Below are 21,813 nucleotides of genomic sequence, written 5' to 3'. Positions count from 1 at the left end.
ATAAAATACTTCATGTCACGTACCACAGAAGACTTTGAAGGCAGATCTCTTCATGAGCGCACCGCACCCAAAGTCAATTAATTTGACCTCTAAGGTGTCCTGGTTCACCAGGACGTTCTCCAGCTTTATATCCCGATGGAAGACGCCACGCGCAGCAAGTTTTAGCCGCGATTAATGACCTGCCGCATGATCTTTCGTGCCGTCCCTCATCAAGGCTTCCTCCATAGTCATGGAGAAAAGTGAACAAGTCCACGCAAGGCACGGGGCGCTCCATGACCATTACATAGTGGTCTTCGTCGTCCTCCCAGTCAAGCAGCTCAATTATCTGGGGAAAGCTGGGGCCATCAATGGCCATGAGCATCAGGCCAACCTCCATGGGGACACGTTTGGGTTGACCAGGCTAAAAGAAAGAAAACATGATGCTTAGACGGAAGTGGTTTCCTTAAGACTTCACAAATCAAAACAGTTTGTCTTTGGTTAACATGAATAAACTGAAAACAGTGACTAAGAGACAATACTAAGACAGGGAACGCAGTCTACTCACCACTGGATAGATGACATGTCTGGAAACTTCTTTGAACATTTCACAGCCACCTAATCAACAAAACAAATTAAGATGAACAATTAGCACATGCAGATAGCTGATATCACTCCAGTCATAAATCCTGAACAGACGTGTTGTTTTTAAGTGAAGAAAATGTATACCTCAAGTCCATCCATGCAGCGAATCCCTCCGTAAACACTGCCACATCCTCCTTCACCCAGCTTCTGGCCGATTTTATATTTGTTGCGAATATGGCCTATTAACAGACAAACATTTGGGGTTAGTATGAAATGCAATTTTATATTATACTGTACAGTATATATATATATATATATAATGCTTTCTAACAAAATTTTCTAATTCTCACAGATTTCTTGTTCTTACCCTTCTCCAGGATGTCCTGCACGAGCTGGACCTCAGAAGTGAGGGGGACTTCCTCTCCCTGTACAGCACCCACAGGCACCTCATCAGACCCGGTGGGGGTGTCTTCGGGGTGTACATATTGCACGTGTACACTCCAGTCTATTAACAGATTTAGAAGCAGTTTTGAATTGATGTCCTATAAAAAGGAAACTTTAAAAAATTCTACTGTTGCTCTAAAATGTTTGGTGCGATAATGTTATCAATGTTTTTATTTTTCCTTTCTTTTAGGTTCCTGTAACCTCAGATTTAGTGACTTATCAACATTTGATGTGGTTGTACCATCTCTATCTGTCCAGGGTGTCTCTGCCTCTATCCCATATTTCTCCACGGCTTTGGCCACATCGTATGTTCCCTTTCTAAGGAAAGAAAAGCGAGGAGCAGCCCACTTCCAGAAGCTCTTCTTTTTTCTCCCTCCATCGGTCTCAAGAGCACCAGCAGACGCCGGTTCACGGTTCTCCTTCACGATGGGGGAGTCTTTGGGTTTGGGCTCGTGTCCACGCTCCAAACCGGTTACTTTTTTAATTCTTGAAAGCAATCCCATGATAAAAACCGTTCGCAAGTCGCTAACAGTCGCTATCAAATACTCCGAAACATCAACCAACAAAGTGAGAAAGCGATTTTCTTGCTTATATATGCCACTGCTCGCTAATTGTGACGTCATATTGGCAGGTTCGAAATGGAATGCCATTCGCCAAAAAAAAAAAAAAAAAAAACGCGCGTCGTGCGTCCTTTTTGAACGACAGCATTCGGTGTTTATTTCTAACGATACCATTTGTTTTATTGTACATCGTGGGTTGTAAATATAACTGTTTTAGTTTTACTTAAACACATTTAAACTTCTTCATGCTTTAAAGACACCTTAAGGCTTAAAGAAATATGGTTGTAAGAGCCGTCTTGTATTCTTGTAAAGGACGGTTCTAATGTCTATAAAGTGAGTTTTAATATTAAACGTCATATTGATTTTATAAAGCGGGTTAATAATCTATACATGGATATTAAGCGACTTACATTTCAAGAAAAGGATGGTCCAAAGAGTTTCACAGCACTGAGCAGCTTTATGAATAAACATGCTTTTGAACGAATCTTTTGAACAGTCGCTTGCTTCGTTCCTGAACGAATCAGTTGTTTGAACCGTTTGAACGAACGATTCAGTGACAAACAGTGACTTGCCGCCACCCACTGGCCGTTAGTTTCATTTTGTAATATTTAATTCATAACCTAATAATAGTAGCCTAATAATAATAATAATGAAATAATAGGTAAACAATCTAAATTTAAAAAGGATTCCATGTCACATCTGAGCCTAATTAAACCGTAAATATACCTGAATAGTCTGTAAATATAAATAAATGTCACTTCTGTCCACCACTGTAGTGCGTATATGAATTTTGGTATTGTTTTTAATAGATTTTGATTTAATATGATTATAACTTATCCTTCATGGTTGTCTTGTTGTTGTTATTATTATTATGTTATTATTTAATGTTTTACTATAAAATAAACGAAATAGATGGTGACTTTGATCTTGATACTTAAAACATGAAATAGGCCTATATTTAACATTATTAAAGATTATAAAGATATTTAAAAGAATCTGAAAGGCTCAGAAATAAATTAAATAAATCTGAAAGTTATTTATTTAAACAAATCTGAAGGGTCCACCACTGAAGGTGATGCTTTTGTCAACTTCACAACCAACTTTCATTTAGCATCAGGAGGCATGACCTGTGAATTACAACATCCTGATTGGTCTACAAATAAGACACATTTAGTTAGAAAGCACTCAAGGTCAAACACCTGAGAGCAGCTGCAGGCTGTCTTCCTATCCAATATAGCGGATTTTGATTCATCTGCCGATGGAAGAAAATAAGGCTTCAGGCTTGGGGAACATGGTTTGTGCGTTTGCTGAAGGTTTTTTGTTAAATCAGGGCTAAAAAGCAGTAGCAATTATGTCTTGAAACTGAGATGGAATCTAGTTTTAATCATCTGTTAATAAATTGTCTCAGCATGTTGAGTGCATGTAAGATGTGTTTCAGTGATACAATTAACAAAGCACTTCATTACACATACCATAGAAGACTTTGAAGGCAGATTTCTTCATGAGCGCACCGCACCCAAAGTCAATTAATTTGACCTCTAAGGTGTCCTGGGGTCTCATTTATAAAGCGTACATACACTCCAATTTAATCTTTCAGAGTGTGCTTACGCCAGCGCTCATATTTCTAAAAACCCTTTTTGATGTGGAAAAGTGCTCAGCGTCATGTCAGGGTCTGAGCAGACCCTGAGCAGACTTGCAGCTCGCCGCTCTAAATTATGATGATTAGTGAAATTTTCTATGTTAATGACATTAATTAGGAGTCGTTTACAAGGCAGAGAGTTGAAACCATTTATTTGCGTGCTAGATCATTTGCAATTCATAGATTTTACATCTGAAAGAGAGGCTTACGCATGTTTTCTGCTCGTACGTTTATACTATGAATCACACATATCCATATCTCTGAAATGAACGTAAAATCAAATTTGGGATCATTTCTATGGAACTGTCACGTTCCCCGGACTTTGTTATTGTTTTCGTCTCGTGCCATGTGTTCCCTGTGCCCTGCCTTTCCTCCATGTTAATTGTATGATTGTCTGCAGCCGTGTCTCGTCAGTGTTGTCAATTACCCCGTGTATTTAAGCGCTGTGTTTTGAGTTCTGTTTGTCCGAGCGTCAAGGTCCCTACCCGATGTCTATACCTGTGTTTATCCTGCCTGCCTGGTCTACCTGCCTGCCGTTTGTATCTTTATTTTACCATTTTGAGATTAAACCCATTTAAGTTCATTCTAACCCTTGTGTCTTCAGTCCTGCGTAAGCGCAACAGTGACAGGAACATTTTATAAATGAGGCCCATTGTTCACCAGAAGGTTCTCCAGGGTTACATCACAATGGAAAAAGCCATGCATTGCTTCATATGAACAACTTTAAAGGCAAATTTAGAACTTCAAATTTAGATTTTCACATTTTAAAATAGCTGTATCTCAGCCAAATGTTGTAATATCCTAACAAATCCTAACATACATCATACATCAATTCAATATATATTCAATTCATATATTCATTCAGCTTCTAGATTGTGTATTTCAGTTTTAAAAAACTGACTGGTTTTGTGGTTCAGGGTCACATATAGGCTATTTGTTATTCTTACCGTTGTACAGAACATCCTGTTTCTGCTGTTCCTCAGCAACAATCAGGACTTCAGGAGCTGGAGCTATACTATGAACCAAATCAAATAAACAACATGAGTAAAATATTAATATATATATATATATATATATATATATATATATATATATATATATATATATATATATATATATATATATATATATATATATATATATTCTATTTTTCATTTAGGGGCGGTTTTTGAATTAATAGGCTATACTGAAAAATTTAACTTCTCGAAAGAATGTAAATCTATTTGTTCTTTAGCTTAAGGGCTAAGTTGGAGATCACAACTTTGTCAATATATATATCTATCTATCTATCTATCTATCTATCTATCTATCTATCTATCTATATATATATATATATATATATATATATATATATATATATATATATATATATATATATATGCTGTCTATGTCAAAAAAGTCAACTTTGATAGTTTTGAATAACTTTGATAGTTTTAATAATTCACACAGTGCATCATATTTTATATATGAGGATGACTTTTTGTATCATTTGAATGCTGCTCTTCAATAGATTTAATGTATTTAAAAAAAAAAAAAGGTTTAATCTTTCTGCAGCTTTTGTGGCACTATAAGCAAATTTACTGTTTTGCTAATAGCCTAACTTTTTTATCAGTGCTTACTAGCTTAATTTGTTTTATTTCCTTTATTTTCTATATTTTTACCATACATCAAAAACAAAATGTATATCTTTTACTTTTTGTACACAAAATATATCTGCCATCCAAGATGATTATTAGAATTTTATTACATTATTTATTTTTGCTATTTCATATGGAAAGACACGCGGCACATCTGCCACTTATGTCCATAGTGTCCACCTGAGACATTGGTTTTGACCCTGATCATTGCCACATGCAGCCATATTTATTTATTTAAAATTATAATGTGCGCTGCGTGACCTTTCGCTGACCCCTTTTGACCTGTATAATTTCTCCAAAAATTAAAGAGCTCTCTTATCTGACCTGAATGCTAATTAATGCATCAGAATGGAGAGCCTATGACACTCACCAGCATCATTTCAGATATTTTTATTCTTTTTTCCTTTTTATTTATTCAAATTCACAACTTGAAATGTTGAAGACATGTTAAAATCGCCATTTGTTTTTTAATAGTTGTTTTTACTGGCTCCAGTTTGAAAACATTCAGAAAACAGTTTTTTTTTGTCTTACTGCAAGCCTTGTTTGAGCTTGAATGTATGCTGTTTGCTCCTCTTTTCCTTTCTGCGAATGCCAGAAATGTCTGAATTATTAAATAATCCTTGCTCATTAATTCATCTGGGAAATGATGTGTTAATTATGCAGCCAGTGTGTACCACACCAAATACTGGGCCTTATTATATTCACAACCATGTGCTAATGACTGAATCGTTGATTGATTAACAAGACAAAAGTACTGAACTGTAATAATAGAGTAATTCTGTTTGGTTCGTGCTTTGCTTCTCATGCATCAGCTCTCTGTTGTGCTTGTAACAAGCCTAAAATCAATCGCATCTTCTTTGTCGGTCCACAAAGCATCAACAGTGGTCTTGTGAATGGAATAGTCTGCCGAGCATTAGGAAAAATATGTCCATTTTAGTGCTTTTTGCACTTGTCTCATTGCAGGGGAGTCAGGGGAGGTTTCTGATTCACACAAGGCCGTTCAGCAAGTCTAGAAGGAATCAATAATATGAGAATAAGCACACAGAAGACTCATGCTTTCAGCTACTAGGAGACCACAGGATACGGAGAAAGGCAATCATAACATTTCCTCAAGTATGTTTTAAATACTGATACATCAGATCGACCTTTATGCTTGATCAAATTGTGGTGTGATGTCATGTTTGAGCTCTGAGAAACCAAAGGGAATTAATTATGGAAAGTACAATGCTTGGATCAATGATTTATTTCTGTCCCGTGGGGGCTATTAGAGCTACTCAATCTTTTGTGAAGACTAATTATTTTTAAATAAACGTTGATGGAACAATGCTTTCTTTCATGAGCCCCTGCAACTTGTGTAGTAAACGTGATTTATTGAAGGCTCATTAGAGGAAAAAAACAAACCGGAGCAATGACGCTTTTTCCCAGAAGGCATATGATAAAAAAAACAAAAACATAAATTAATCTGCTATCTAAAGCATGTAAATATTTACACATATTTTCTTATTTATAAAAGATGCCAATACCTTATCTATTGCATCACTACTTTAGTGAACACTATTTGTGAGCCTGGAGCACAAAATCAGTCCTAAGTTGCACAGGTATATCTGTATCAATAACAAGCAATATATTGTATGGGTCAAAATGATAGAATTTTCTTTTATGCCAAAATCATTAGGATATTTTGTCAATTTCCTACCATAGACATAACAAAACTAATTTTAATGCACAGGATATAGTCTTAAAAATATAATTGCATTTGTGTTTAAAGGGGGGGGGGGATCATTAAAAAGTTTAAATATCGAGTACCAATGAAAATCATTACATTAGTTTGGTGTTTTCTTATTTTAGATCCACCGTGACTTATGAATTATGACTTATGAATTCAAATAAGCAAAAATTGTGTCTGAAGCTGAAGTGTGCGCTGAGGGCTTGTCAATACAACCCTTGAATACAGGCACAATGTCTCACTGGTATTTTGTGACATTGTGAGAGCAGAAAGCTAAATAAAATAAATAAATGAAAAAAGCTGTTCCTGTGGATCCACTGTTTGGCTTCCAAACTACTCTAAATGCCCAGCTTTGCCATACACTCATGAGCATGTTATAAAAATAGATGTTTGTTGGGGTCTGCAGGGGTGCTATACAGAGGGGCCATGTGAAATTGTCAATGTAATTTTGCACACAAATGAAACACTGGAAACTATTTATGTTGTTCTGTTGTATGGGAAATGGATCCAGCATTTCTACTGTGTTGCTTTTGATTCTGTTTCTCTGGTTTTCCTGCTTCTAGAACATGCATGAACGATATACACTGTAACCTTGCATGGGTTTTCCATCACAGTGGACTGATACACAAGATAGAAGAGTCAGAATGTCAGAATGTAATGATGCCCTGCTATTTCTCCTGGCCTTCACCCAAACCTTGACCATGTGGAGGCAGTCAGAGTTGCTCTTCCTCCATCTCCTTAAGACACGGCCATTATGCAGTCCCTCTTGGGATTGACCACTTGGTATTCAAAGGTTATCAATTATGCTGCTCTGGTAGAGCTGCTGTATAATCTGCAGAGGAAAGAGGATTGCCGTTTACTTGTGTAAAAAAAAAAAAAAAGACGTCTGATTGCTGGGTTTCCTGCCTTGCTTACAAATGACTGGTGCTGCGGTACTTACACAACTTCAGGAAGAGAACTCTTTCCCTCATGTCATATATCCTATGAGATTGTGCGAAAAACTCTAAAAGAGCAATGAAAAAATGATCAAGAAGAGAAATCTGTTGCTAGATGTGCAGCTGAACTTATATAACCTGTGCTACTTTCTCTCTGGCAGGGTGAATGAAGACACTGGGTGTGACGTTTAAATGTGATTTAATAAACGTATCATATAGATGTTATAATTAATGTAATAAAACTGGTGATATAATATGGTTCTAAACTAAAAGGAGGTGCAGACTGCATTTTACGACAATATAGCGCATTTTTAGGTGAGCCTCATCACAGCCGGAAAACACTAAGGCACCTCGAAAGCATTCAAAGCATCCCTGTGGGGGGAAGATGGTCATTCTTATTCAGCTTTGCGTGAGACGGCAGAACAGGGTCAGCTGAGGTCTTCTGTTCTTCTGCGATCACAGGCAAAGCTTCACGTGAGGAAAATCTTTAAGTGCATTTTGTCAAGTTCTTACAGGCCTATTCTTGTTAGTGTTTAACAAAAAATGAAATTGAACAAAAAAAAAAACGTCAAAAAAAAACCGTACAAACATGGTGACATTTTGACAAAATAAATAAAATGCTTCTTGCACGTATTGTTGCAGTTTTGAAATGGAGTGGCACTAAAAATGCGTTTAGCTAACGCTGAAAAAAGACGTGACATGGTAACATTTCAGTATTGTTCCTGCTCACATCTTAGCGTTTCCGTGATAGATGTGACTGGCGCTAAAATATCTACATGGAGTCATTTATGTGAGACACGATTTACCAATGCTAGGAAGGTTATTTTGGAAATGTAATAGGTCACAGATGACCTATTAATCTATCCCAAATTAGTCTACCTATTTAAATTACTGCAATTTTAAAGATGTAATTGATTACATCTGGTGACTTTTTGATTTCTTTTTAAAATTTCCAGTGGAAGTTTTCGAATGAACAACTTCAAACATTTAGCTATAGGCATTGTAGGCTACTCAAAACCACCAGTTGTCAGCCATCACTTCGATTAAGATTATAATCATTTATTATAATTATAATCATTTAAAGCACCGTAATCGTAACGTTTTTATAAGTAACTAATTTAATTACACTTTGCCCCCTCAGTAACTGTAGTGGAATACAGTAAGGTCTACATTCATTTTGTAATTACATAGTTGCATGCCTTTCGGTCATTTGTTTTATTATTAAGAAGGATCCCCGCAGATCCTCCTATTTCATTCTCTGACAGTATCAGGACAGATGTGCTATCATATAAGAGAGCCTATGCAGACAGGTTGGCCTAATGCTGCCATTGTGGGTTTATTACGACTGCCTCACTGGTAGTGCTTTTTGTTGTTGTTGCAAGCAATGTACAACCTACATCTCGGAAAGCCTTTCTTGTGGCTATGGGTCCACAAGCCATTTGTGTCCAATGTGACAACTGCTGTAACTCCACCTGTCAACCTGTCTATCAAATACAGTCAACTATGGATTGGACCTCCATTAAACAGAAAGCTCTCCTGCTGTGCTCTGTTTTTTCTGCCTCTCTATAAATGTAATTTCCCATGCAGTACATGGCCAGAAATATTAATTTACCCAGTCGCAAATGCATTTCTTCTGCTATTAAGGTAACATTGTAGATCTAGAAGTTAATAACATTGGTTTCTTTGAGTTCAAGGAGACACTTCCGTTTCAATTTATTTTGATGGTCCCTTTAACACATTCTGTTGACTATAACGTTGCATGTACACATCTCCTAACTCCAACTAAAGTGTTAGTAGAGTATTAGAAGACTGGTAGGGTTAAGGTTGGAATAGGTTGACATGTTCTTGCAAAGTTACCTATAGTCAATAGAATGATTTTTTTGAGATCATCACAATAAAGAGCTGACAGATATTAAACAGAGAATCTACTAACACTCTAATGAAAGTTAGGCGATATGTAGGTTTAAAGTTACTTATTGTCAACAGAATGTTCAAAAGGGACCATCAGAATAAAGTGTTACTTTTTATTACCTCCAGAATGATGGAGGAGTGAAGTGATGGAATCCACTCGAGACTGCTTATAAACAGCTGCCATTGAAGGTCAGCTCTAGAAGTACTCATTTCAGGCTTTCCATAGGTAAAACTTTTCGTGCAAAGCTATAAATCTAAAGACCTGAGACCTCACAATATACACATTTCACATGCATTATGCAGACACCAGTCTTAAAAAAAATATCTTTTCTTTTATTTGCACATAGAAATGACCCATGGCTTATAAAAGACGTTCATTCCACAAAAGATTGTAGTTTGAAGATGAACAACTGAAAAGTTAAATGGAGAAGACCTTGAATACGGCATGCCAAACGCAGAGCTGGAAATTACGTTTACGTTGGTTTTCAAAACCTTATCCATTTGCAGAGGTCAAGCTTCTGTGCACCAGACATTCATTCCACATGGCAAACTTACATCTCCTCTCTGATCCCTAAATCTAATGTTCTCTTTTAAAGATAAAGGTGCTTCCCAATGAGATAGTAGAAACTTTTTGTCTACATGGTTCAGTAAAGAACTTTTAACATCTGAAAAATGTTTAAAGAACCTTTCTGTTTTAGAAAAGTTTCTTTGTGGTGAAAGAAAGTTCTTCAGATTATGTAAGGTGAGATGGTTCTTTAAAGAACATCTGACTTAATGGTTCTTCATGGAACAAAAAAGAGGCTTTGCTGTGCATAATGTTACATATGGCCATTGTCTTCACAAATTAATAACAGTAGCTATTGCAAGTCCACTGCTAGGTTCAATAGTTCACAGAACAATGATTTGCCACATAAACTTCAGCACTGAGATCCTAAGATCTTTCAGAAGCACTGCAAGTATTTTCTGAGCCATTTGTGAATTAACAGAAGGTCTTTTTTAGGAAGGAGAGGGAGGACTTACATAATGTTACATCAAATATGAAATGCCCACATTTCAAAAGATCAAGGAGATTTTATAGGCTTTGATGATCTCTTTTTTTTAAACTATTGCTTGATTCTATGTATATAAAGACAGTTGGGAGCAGACAAGGACAAGTTTGAAGGCACTAAATAATTATAGAAGTGTTAATTATTTATTTTAAAAAAGACGATTTTAGAGTGTAATGTTATGGTCCTGGCTTTCAGTTGAAAATGAAAGGAGTGTGAGATAAATGGTTTTCAATTAAGGGTTGAATTAAAAGAACATGTTGCACAAATCTTGAGCTGCAGCAGCTGGCTAGTAGCCTTCAGAATTACTTCTGAATAGCATCTCGTGGGAGGTAAATGAAAAACCAAATTACTGAGTAAGAATTTGCAGAGGTGTAAAAACACCAATCAACAAATTAGCAGCATACTTTTGGGTTTCAAAGTGTTATATTATGAAGTAGTGAATTAATAAATGCAATGAAAAAAATACATATTTCAAGTACTTCACAAATGTACATCACAAATCAAGTTAGTGTCATGTATAGGTTTAAATATTTGTCTAAAAGGGTGCTTGATTTTCACTTCAGTTTCAGGACACAGCCTCCAGTGTGTGAATAGCTAGTGTCAAAAGCGTCAAAAGCGTCAAACAGAATCGTAACTTGAGACAGAGACGATATTACACATAGCTGTTGAAAGCCTTTCTACCATGTACCTTTGTATCAAAGCCTATTGAAATGTAATCTTTAGAAGTTACCTAAATTATTTTTTTGGTAGCCTGTGGGTTTCTATATAAATATGCAGTACTTCACAGTTGGATCAGTGAACATTTTTATTAAAAATATTAAAAAACTTAAGACAGTATACCCTGGTATATCTTTTTACATTTCACAAAATCTATTCTACTCTTAAGATGCTGGAGTAGTTTCAAACCATTATTAGATGTTCCTGTGAAGGCAGAATAAAAAAAAAAAAAACATTCAAAAACCTGAGAATAAATAAAGAAAACATCTTAACTGTGCTGTCATTTTCCCTCTAATGCTATCATTTCTCTTGTAGTGGTGTTAACCATGATTGCTACATCTATTTATATTTAAGCGAACATGCTCACAGAAAAAGTTATTTTATTTCTGAATTCTTTTTTTATACTTGATGTTTTATTAACAAGGTTCGGGAGGAGCACAATCAGATAATCTGTCAATTAGGCACAGGTGTAATATGTTTAGCTAATCAATAGCTCAACACACACGCGTACACACACACACACACACACACACATATATATTCACTGCCTACTTACCCCTGTACTAAACAGTTTTCTGGCATCCCCCCTCCACTCCCACTCCTCACCCTTAATGGTTCCAATGGTGGATGAAGGTCTGGTTGTTTGGTCTTTTGCTTGTGCTTGTTTACATTTCAGTCTAGTTACTAATTCAATCAGACTCCTATTTGTGAGGCAATATTCATAATTAAAAACCGATCACAGATAGGATTATATATTAATTTAGATATTTGATTATTCTAGAAAACCCATACTTTCAATTCTTCGTTCATTAGGGACCATTATTGCTTAGCAATTCACTTGGCCGGCTGTGAACACACGGCACAAACTCTTCAGTCCTGAAAACTCACTCAGAGGGTACAGAGTGGTTATAATACCTTTGAGCGAGCTGCTCCTGCATACTCATACTACAAAAAGTATATTTTTCCCTATTACCACGAGAGCTACACCCCGTGGTTCCTTCATTGGTACTACGGTGTGATACAGATTCGCGGAAATAACACAACAATCCTGAAGAAAATACCTGAAGAAAAGATTTCAGAAGAGATCACAATAAACCACATATCAATTTATCACTAGTCAGGTAAGGTTGCATCATGCAAATTACATAAACAATCAGAATGTAAAAAATGACATCAGATGTAAAAACACGTTGTGAGCAGACTTATGTGAATACAACAGTTCCATAAAATAACATTTGGATGACTGATATTTTAAAAGGCACTCTATGAAGTGTGTTAATAAAGTTCTGTTATGTTGAAAAGCTGATGCATATAAGATGGCAGCTAGAGCAAGGATGACAGTCCTGTCCTCGAGAATCAAATAAGAGCTCTCATGAATAGCTCAAGCCTACTCAAATCAACTCTCACACTGAGTGGAAACTCTATGTAATTTGAAGAAACCTTTGCAAGTCTTTAGATGCGTATTTAATGAAGTACTGTGGGTGTTAATCTGTGACACTTTTATTCATCTTATAAATCTGTTTTCTAGCTTTAGCGCTGTTGTGCTTAAAAGAAGGGTCTATTACAAAGTGTTTTTTTAATTAATGTAGCCTAAACATATATTTTGCCACTCTCTCATCTATTGTATTAATATTTATAAATTCATGCAATAGGCCTATAAATACTATAATCTGCACCACTAAATAATCAGCTTAATTGAAATGCTGCCTCAATGTGAACAAAAGACCTCCATGTAAACACCTCATCAATCTGATATGAACATATTATATATAAAAATAAAACCCAGCCTTAGCTTTAAAAAAAAGAATAGAATTTCATTTTATCTCTATGTGTTCATGTTTTATCATCATTTAAATGCAGGTAGGTTTAAAATACAACTTTCTGGACAAAATTTTTTTTTTCCGCAGTTTTATCAAAGTAGTGACTTTAATAAAAGTACTGCATTTTCAAGCAAAATACATTCACATATCATGTTCTTTCACCTGTGAATAATTATGTGAAAAATGGAAATTGCAATCAGTAAACATAACAAACAGATACACACGTTTATGCACACACAGACACACAAGCATGCATTTAGACTACATACATACCTACATATGTACCTATATATATATACATACATACATACATAAATACTCTATTTATACATAGATCACACACACACACACACACACACACACATACATACATACTTATTCATATTCATATGGCCAGGTTATCAATCTATTCACGTCATAACTACACGTGTGTCTGTGTAAAGTCTTTTCTGTCACTGACTAGACTACTTTGTCCTTCATCAGATTCAAAATAGTCAAAACACAATATACACATTCTACATATATGATCTTTATTATACTCCGTTTAAACCCTTTTTTATTCCGGTAAACCTTGGAGGTCCAGTAACTCATTCAGGACATGCGCTATGGCTTCCCCTACTTTAATAAACCTAAAGCAGGGATTGACATAAAAACTTGTTTTTGGAAGGGAAGCATTGTAACCTAAATCATTGGCGGGGGAAAGAGTTGTTTATGATTAAATATGCATGACATAACCGACATAAACCTATTAATAGCGTCTGTCAGATGTTTATACACAGCAGATGATTTCCAGATTGAGAGATCTCTAACAGACACAAGTCATATTTGGGTACTCTCTTATTTGAATTCATGTGCAGAATTTCAGTTTGTGCAAACGAGTGCCCTTAGAGCAGTTGGACATGGTGGTGTACAAGAGGTAAAAGCTATATAAATGCTGTTCGTTTTCTCACACGCACCGCTTGTTTCTAGTCACAGCGGTTAATTTTTAATTTCTCTGTGCGAGTTTTTTTTCTCTCTCATTGATCAAGTTCTCTATGCCAAGCATTATATAACTGACATACTATAACACTTCAACTTTAAAATCTCTACGAAAAAGCTCTCTTCAATCAAATCAAATTCAGATTTATGGAATTATACGTTAGTGACTTGAGCAACAGCGATGACTCGCTACAAGAAAAGACATATCCAGTAACTGCGTTGTATAGCAGTAATATTTTAGCAAACTTTAAGCAAATAAGCGACGTAATACTGGGAGATGAGGAAAACAGTGCAGCACTGGTCCATCTCAGCAAAACTACTGAAGTGACAAATGAAATTGACAAGGACTTGCCCAGCAGCTGACAACCTATAATACCAACTGTACGTGTTTTCACCGGTACAACCATTATTCCCTTGAACCCCATTATCGTTGGATCCCTTATACCCAACATTCTTAGATGAGTTTCAGTCCTTGTCACTGAACACTGTTTACCTGACCACCGTTTTGTGTATAGGCTATGTTTACTGCGCATTAAATGTGTGAGAAACGGGGACTTGCTGTTAAATGTTCAGATATGGCTGGCACTGTAGTTATTCATAATATTTAATACCACCTCTGGCTGTCATCCAGAAGAGAAACATGATTTGCATACCGTGGCAACAATTTTAAAAATGCATTTAATGTTTTTATTATAGCTATGGGAATTCATTGCTGATTTTTGTTTGTTTTTGGAGGGTTTTGGGCTGGAACGTTTTGTTGCATAGCTCATAGCTGTCTTTTTTAGGGAATGGTTTAAAACAATAGGTTTGAAAACGTCGCTTTCTATGGGTTATTATGGATACAGAACAACTGTTTTTGTAGTTATTTTGGGTGGGCTTTTTTAGCATTAATATCGCATTTGATTATTATACACAAAATTGTTTATTAAAGTTAATGGAACTGACAAATGCATAACATGCATCTTTGCAGTGAGAGGCTCCACTCCCTTAAATTATTTGCATATTCACAGTTAATTACCTCATCACACCTCTGTATAAGTGACACATTTAGTCTGGAGTTCATAGATCAAAGAAAATATTTCATTAAAAACCATGGACATATTAAATTTTTTTGACAAAACAGACCATTAAAAAATCAAACTGCAAGTGTTTTAACCTAAGCTTCATTGCCAGGAAGGGGGAAGAATGTTATATCGGTGGTGCTGCATTATCGGTGCGGATTATTTATTTAGCAGGACTTCAATATTGTCAGCAGCTCTGTGTTGTGAGATAATCAATCTAGAGCCCTCAGCATTGAGCTGCTCATTTTGCTTCTGTGTCAGCCTGTGTGTCCCCTTAATTAAGCCATCCAAGCTAAAGTACACCATTTATTTTGACTTGCTGTTCCTAGGGCACACAGGGACAAACAGAGAGTGAGAAGTCTGGCCAGTTGGCCTTGCATATTGCAATTAGTATTATTATTGCAAATTCAAGAAGCAGATGTAAAGTATAGAAACACGCTGCAACGTCTCCATACTCTGCGTCTGAATATGCACAAGTCTGTTTTTTAATTGCATTTGCATGTAGTATTTATTTAAAATGCATCTCTAATTTTTAATTGAGGCACAGCACAAACCAATTTGCCTCCGTTCGGTTGGAGTGCTGTCCATTATTTAAAACGCACAGATGTGTCAAAGTGGCAGGTGTCCAAAGCATGAGCAAAATACAGCCTCTGTTATTTCCACAAATAATTAGAGAAATATATTTCCCACGAGAATCTTCTCCACAGTCTTTCTGCTCATCATCTAATCTGTTCAAAGAGAAGCGTCTCAGAGAAATAGGCTTGCCTTCACACCTACACAGAAAGGCTGCAAAGATTTCATCGCTTTTCATAATGAGTATACAATGCACCTTTTCTTAGACGTGCTTTTCTCTCTGCATACAGAGCCAAGTGTAATTGCTTGATGGCCTTGAAAATTAATCATACAGAGGCCTTTGCTTTGGTGGGGATGCATAACAAACTCTTCACCTAATGTTGCAGGCAGACCTTGTTGTAAAACAAGTTGAAGTAAACACTAGGTCTAGGGCTAGCATTATGGCTTGTTCTTCGAAACAAAAATTTTGAATTAATTTCTGTTGTCTAAAGCATCCTTTTGAGGTTATGCTACTTTTTTACATGGATAAATAAATGGTTATGCATTACAAAGATAATTCATTTTAGTGGAGTTTGCATAGTTTAGAATATTTGACGCCTCTAAGCTCCGTCTGAAAAGTTTTTACCCTAAAATGACCATTTAATTAGGCTTTTATGTTTAGGTACATTTATTCTAATGGCAATGTATAAGTAATTTTCTACACAATTAATGTGAAATATCTAAACATAAATAAAGGAGCCTAAGAAAAATGTTCGTTTTATTTTTTGGAAAAAATGTCAGACAGAACTAAGTAGCTTTTGCAGCTGAAGTCTTCATTTAATGGGTTGCATCTAAAAGCTCTAAAACGCTGCCTTGGGACGCAGCATTCCAAAGCAGGAAGGTATCAGTTCACATCCGAAGTCATTTTCTGCTTTACTTTCTCAAAATCAGTTCTTCTGATTGACTTGCACTTCATAACGAACAACACAGCCTTGTTTCTACAAAGATGTTCAGCATGTTTTCTGCAAAAACGTCTGACGTGTTTACTTTTTACGTGGCGTCAGGACCTTGAAAATCTGAATCCGTTCTGACCGGTCAGATTTCCAGAAATACTATTTGAATAGGATTCCAACCTCATATGAATGTAGCTTGAAATTGGATTTAATGTAGTTCGTTGCCATTCAGACTCTCTAAATATGATCGGATTTCAATCGGATTTGGGCTGACAATCTGGACGGGGCTTTAAAACGCTGCCTTCGGGGGTTCCAAAGCAGGAAGGCATCAAGGCACACCCGAATTCAAATTCTGCTGTACTTCCTTGAAATCAGTTTCGTAAGGTGCCTTCAAAGTCATTACGACATAAGGCTTTCGGACGCAGCCATAGATAGTTGTGCCCTTTCAGATACGTTCTTGTGAAAATTACAGTGTTTAACAAATTGATCTGGTATGACAGGAGTTCGGTTATAGATTTTCACAGACGAGGTTGGCTGATCATTTCACAGCCTCATGCTATGGGCAGCTGCACACCAGAAACAGCACATGGTCCATTTTGAAGGTGTAGAATGAACGGGGTCATTTTTAAATCAATGGGGAATACAGTGAATTGGATTTCTGAGCGCAAAGCTGCACCCTCGTATCTGACGTTCATAGTGGTAAAAGGATACCTACGTCAGAATGTTTTCAACTTTGACGGACCCTTGAGTTTTTCCTCTAGATTTGTGCAATGCAGCATCTATATTAAAGCTATGCATTATATGATTTCCATATACATTTTTGATGTTCATTACAGTACAGTAAAATATGTCATAGGTGTTGTTGCTAGAGCTTGCGTTGCATAACCTTGAATTAAGTGGTGTTTGGCAATAACGTGCATTCAGTATGAAATGATTGCATAAGTTGCAATATTAAACAAAAACATGCTTTGTACTTTTGCAATATCTTGCTGTAAGACTATTTATGGAAGAAAAAAGTTTGTGAAAAAATAGTAGAAATATTAGTGAAAGAAAGAAAAGTCTTGAATATTCTGAATATTTTACTCCCTTATATACGTTCTGCAGCCTTGATGCGAAGAACAGAGGAATGAAAATATGAAATATGAAACGATACAAGAAAAAAAAAAAAAGTACTGCTGAAGATTTTCATGAAGTCACGATGACATTTGTTTTTGTTTGGGAAACTGGTTTGTAAACAATTATTATTTTTTTTTACTTCCATTTGTTGGTCAGGTGCACACTTCACTTTTTGTTCTTGAAAACTCGTTCTGTCGTAAGTGATTGTTTATCAGCACTGAAAAAATATCCGCTTTAGAAGTGGATTTTGATTACATCACAGCACAAGATATTATGGGAATAGGATTTAATAAATGAGTGTATGAGCAACTGAACTTCTGCTTTCCTCTCTCCTACCGGCACAAGTTTTGTTCAAGAGGTGGAGGATTGTGAAAATTGTTGATCCATACAAACTATCTTCAAGAAATGTGGTAGATCAGTATGCAGACAACAAATGGTGGACTGAACTGACTTTTGTTCTCGAACGGCTGAGGAAAGTGGTACAGGGCAAGATCAAGCTGGATACCTAGACTTGTCCTGAATTATTAAAATGAATAAAGAACATAGGACTTTCTTCACAAAATTGGTTATGCAGCAGAAAATTAATAGAGCAAAGTCAGACAAAAGATTGTTGTTTTATGTGATTAGATGTGATTTTAACTAATGTTGAAATTGTTGATGAATAAAACATGAAGAAATGGAAAGGATACATACATCCCTTGAAAAATTCTATAGTATCTTGTGGATCGTAGCCCTTTGAGAATAGTACATCCTCAGCAGCATTTGTCTAATTGCTTTTATGCAGAGATGTGGCTTTGATCACTAATGATCTCTCTCAAAAGTGAGAACATTAGTGTGGAAGACATTAAAGACAACCTTGTGTTTGAGGCTTGAGGAGAAAAGGCAGTTCTACAGCTTTTTATGACGAAGTCTTTGTTGTAAAATAGATGTGAAAGCCTGTCTTTCGATGATGCCTCTTTACGTTGTCATATTTCGTAAAATGTGTTTTTAGATTTATTAAGTTCTCATACAAGTAGGTTGTTGGTCTGCCACTGCTGAGATGCAAGATACTTGTATTGTGTGATTGCACAGGATGTGGTCATGACATTACTGTACAGTGTGCTGTCTCTTTATGATTATTTAATCTGATATCAAGTGCATTAAAAATGTTGCCCCCCTGTCTAAATTTCAGATTTTGTGCACATAGTTAACTTTGTGGTCTAATATTACTTGGCTTTCAAGGATTCGGTTATGTGGACTTATGAAGGTAAAACACGCTCAGGAATGGTGCAAATGTTATGGGTGTGCATTTTTTAAAGAAACTCTTATTTGGGCTGGTCAGTATAAATCAGACATTTGCCCTGACAATCATGCTGTTTTCAAGCAATGTTGTAATTACCGTAATTATCCTGGGATGTTCTGGAGCTGTGCACTACCTTTAACTCAGAATTATGCATTTCTATGGCAACGCTATTAACGCCAAAACGAATCAGTGTAATTTGAGTAATCAGTAGAAAACCACAATATAACAATCTTTATCCAAATGCCTTATTATAAATTATGGATTTTAAAGAGATGGTTCACCTGCTATTCATTATCAGTTTGCTCACCCTCATGCCTTTCCAGACCTGTTTGATATTCACTTCTGTGAAACATAATAGAAGATATTTTGAAGAATGTTAGTAACCAAACAGTTATGCTTCCCATTGACATGAAAGTCAGTGGGAACGAAAACTACTTTCTCATCAATATTCTTCTAATGTTATTTCTACTTGATTGTGATACAAGTCAATCTCTGAGAAAATGCAGAATGTACAAATTGTAATTGTAAGTTTTACAAGGGAGTTTACAAGGATCTTTAACCCAAGTCTCATGCCAATTTTGCAAGAATGCACAATCAGAGTGAATTTAAAGGAATAGTTCTCCCAAAATCATCATTTACTCACCCTGAAGTAGTTTCGAACCTGTTTTTTTTGTGCTTGTCAAACGGAAAGATATTTTGAAGAAAGTTTGTAACCAGACTGTTTTGGGTCACCATCGACTTCTATAGTATTTTTTTTCCTACTATGCAAGTCAGTGGTGACCCAAAGCAGCCAGGGTACAAACCTTCTACAAAATATCTTCCTTTGTGTTCAGTAGAACAAAGAAATTCATACAGATTTGCAATTACTCAAGGGTGAGTAAATGATGACAGAATTTTCCTTTTGGGTAAACTATTCCTTTAATAGCACCAAACATATATCTTTGAATTACCTTGACTTTTCTTACCATATTTTAAAGGGGTCATGACAAACGGAGCAATCAAAATTTCATTGATCTTTTGACATAAAAGTCAGTAAACTATAAAAACATCCTCAAAACTTTCTTGTCAGTCTAAAAACAGCTAACATAAAAGGCAGTTTACCAGATTGACAGCTTGTGGATTGTACCACTCTCTGATAATAGTAATAGTGTGGCTAAGCACCGCCTCTGCAGAAGAAGATTGACGTATACTTCTACAGCACTTTCTGTGTAGTCCCGCCTACCCATTCACATACATGGGTAAATTACGCAAGAGGTAAACGCTTGTCTACATAGAAATTCTAAACGATAAAGACAAGACACTGTGCAATGTCAAATTTTGGAAAATTGAGTCTTTTCATTGTTTTTTTGTTTTTTACAAAGTTCCATACCACATTGTAAGATCTTGGTCTTTTGTTTGCTATATTTCAGCATGGATTCATTTACAAACAAGGCACAAGTCTATGCATGATTTTCAGAAAGACTGAAATGTAAAGACAACGCTGTGCTGATTCTTTAGTACCGAGAGCAATATTGCAACACACAACTGTAAGTAACTGTATTCGTGGTTTTCGCTATTGTCTTGTCCATTATCACAGATCTCTTTGATATGTACTGAGTATTTACGTGTTTTTTTAATCTAAATTAGTGGTTCTAAAACTTGTACTGGGGACTCCAAGCCACCACATATTTTGTGTCTCTCTGATAGACCACACACAAATCAAATCTTGCACCACTGATCTAAATCACCGCAGTGTCCATCGAGGAAGAATGTAGGCTGTCAAACATACACAAGTGTTAGTCAATCATTAGTCATGTGTAGCCAGACTGATGGTTGAAGGTTTTGAATTCAAGACAGCTTTCACTGGCCAAGGCCACCGATGAGGCCATGTGTCTGACATGTCAAACAACTAAGCACAGTTTTTTAAAACAGGACAGAAAGAGCCTAAAACTTGATGTACATAAATACATGATAACATTATAAGAGGACCTCAAAGAACAGTATACAAAATAATAAAAAGGCACCCCTTTAATATACATTTGTAAATAATAACAATAACTTCAGTTAATTGTGTTTTATTGTATTGCCAGCCCTATTCATAATCAGCATGCCCCTTCATCAGCAAAATCACGTCCTCTGCACAGCTGAGTTCAGAAAAGACATTACTTAAACTGGGTTATATTTCAATAGACTCTTTATCACTTATGCACACCCACAGTTCTGAATCGATTGTCAGATTGTTGAGGCACATTCTGCTGCCTTGAGACTGTGACAAAAGCCCTGCCACGCTCCCACGGTCTGTACTTCATTAGAGAGTAGGATTGTGTAGTATAGGCATGCCTGACATTCGCTGATAGAGCAACAGATGATGCCAGAAGCCGCGCTATTCTGTCACGGCACACTTTAGAAGACTGGAGTCTGGATCTGGATCAGAAGAATGCGTTCTGGCATTTTGGAGTGCTTTTGATAACAGTTCGACATTTTAAACCGCCATACAATTGATGACATGAGGAGGCTGTGAATGGCTCGTGGGACTTTGATTAAAGTTTATTAACAACAAACCATTCATAAACTGTAATTTCTCAGGAACCTTCTTACATTCTCCAAAAAATAACTGATTTTATATATATATATATATACATACATACATACATACATACATACGCATACATGGCCAGAAAAGGATATGGCATGTGTGAATCTATGCCCTTGTTTTAATTAGAGAAATACATACAGTAAATTCACCCATCAGCATTAAAGCACATATGATACCATTAGTGCTAGTCAGTTAAATTGTCCATCATGTTAAATGACCAAAAAAATAGGGAGAAACGTGTCGAAACGCTTGAATAAAAGCACTGTAGATAAAACGTATGACCTGTTGTGAACTCGC

General features: G+C 36.1%; 1 pseudogene; it reads right to left on the bottom strand.

Moving 5' to 3' along the window:
- On the bottom strand, positions 1-561 carry LOC122341313 (annotated as a pseudogene).
- Between the last annotated feature and the right edge of the window lie 21,252 nt (positions 562-21,813).

Source organism: Puntigrus tetrazona, chromosome 3 (genome assembly GCF_018831695.1).
Source record: "Puntigrus tetrazona isolate hp1 chromosome 3, ASM1883169v1, whole genome shotgun sequence".
NCBI lineage: Eukaryota > Metazoa > Chordata > Actinopteri > Cypriniformes > Cyprinidae > Puntigrus > Puntigrus tetrazona.
This window is presented reverse-complemented; position numbering and strand designations above follow the sequence as displayed.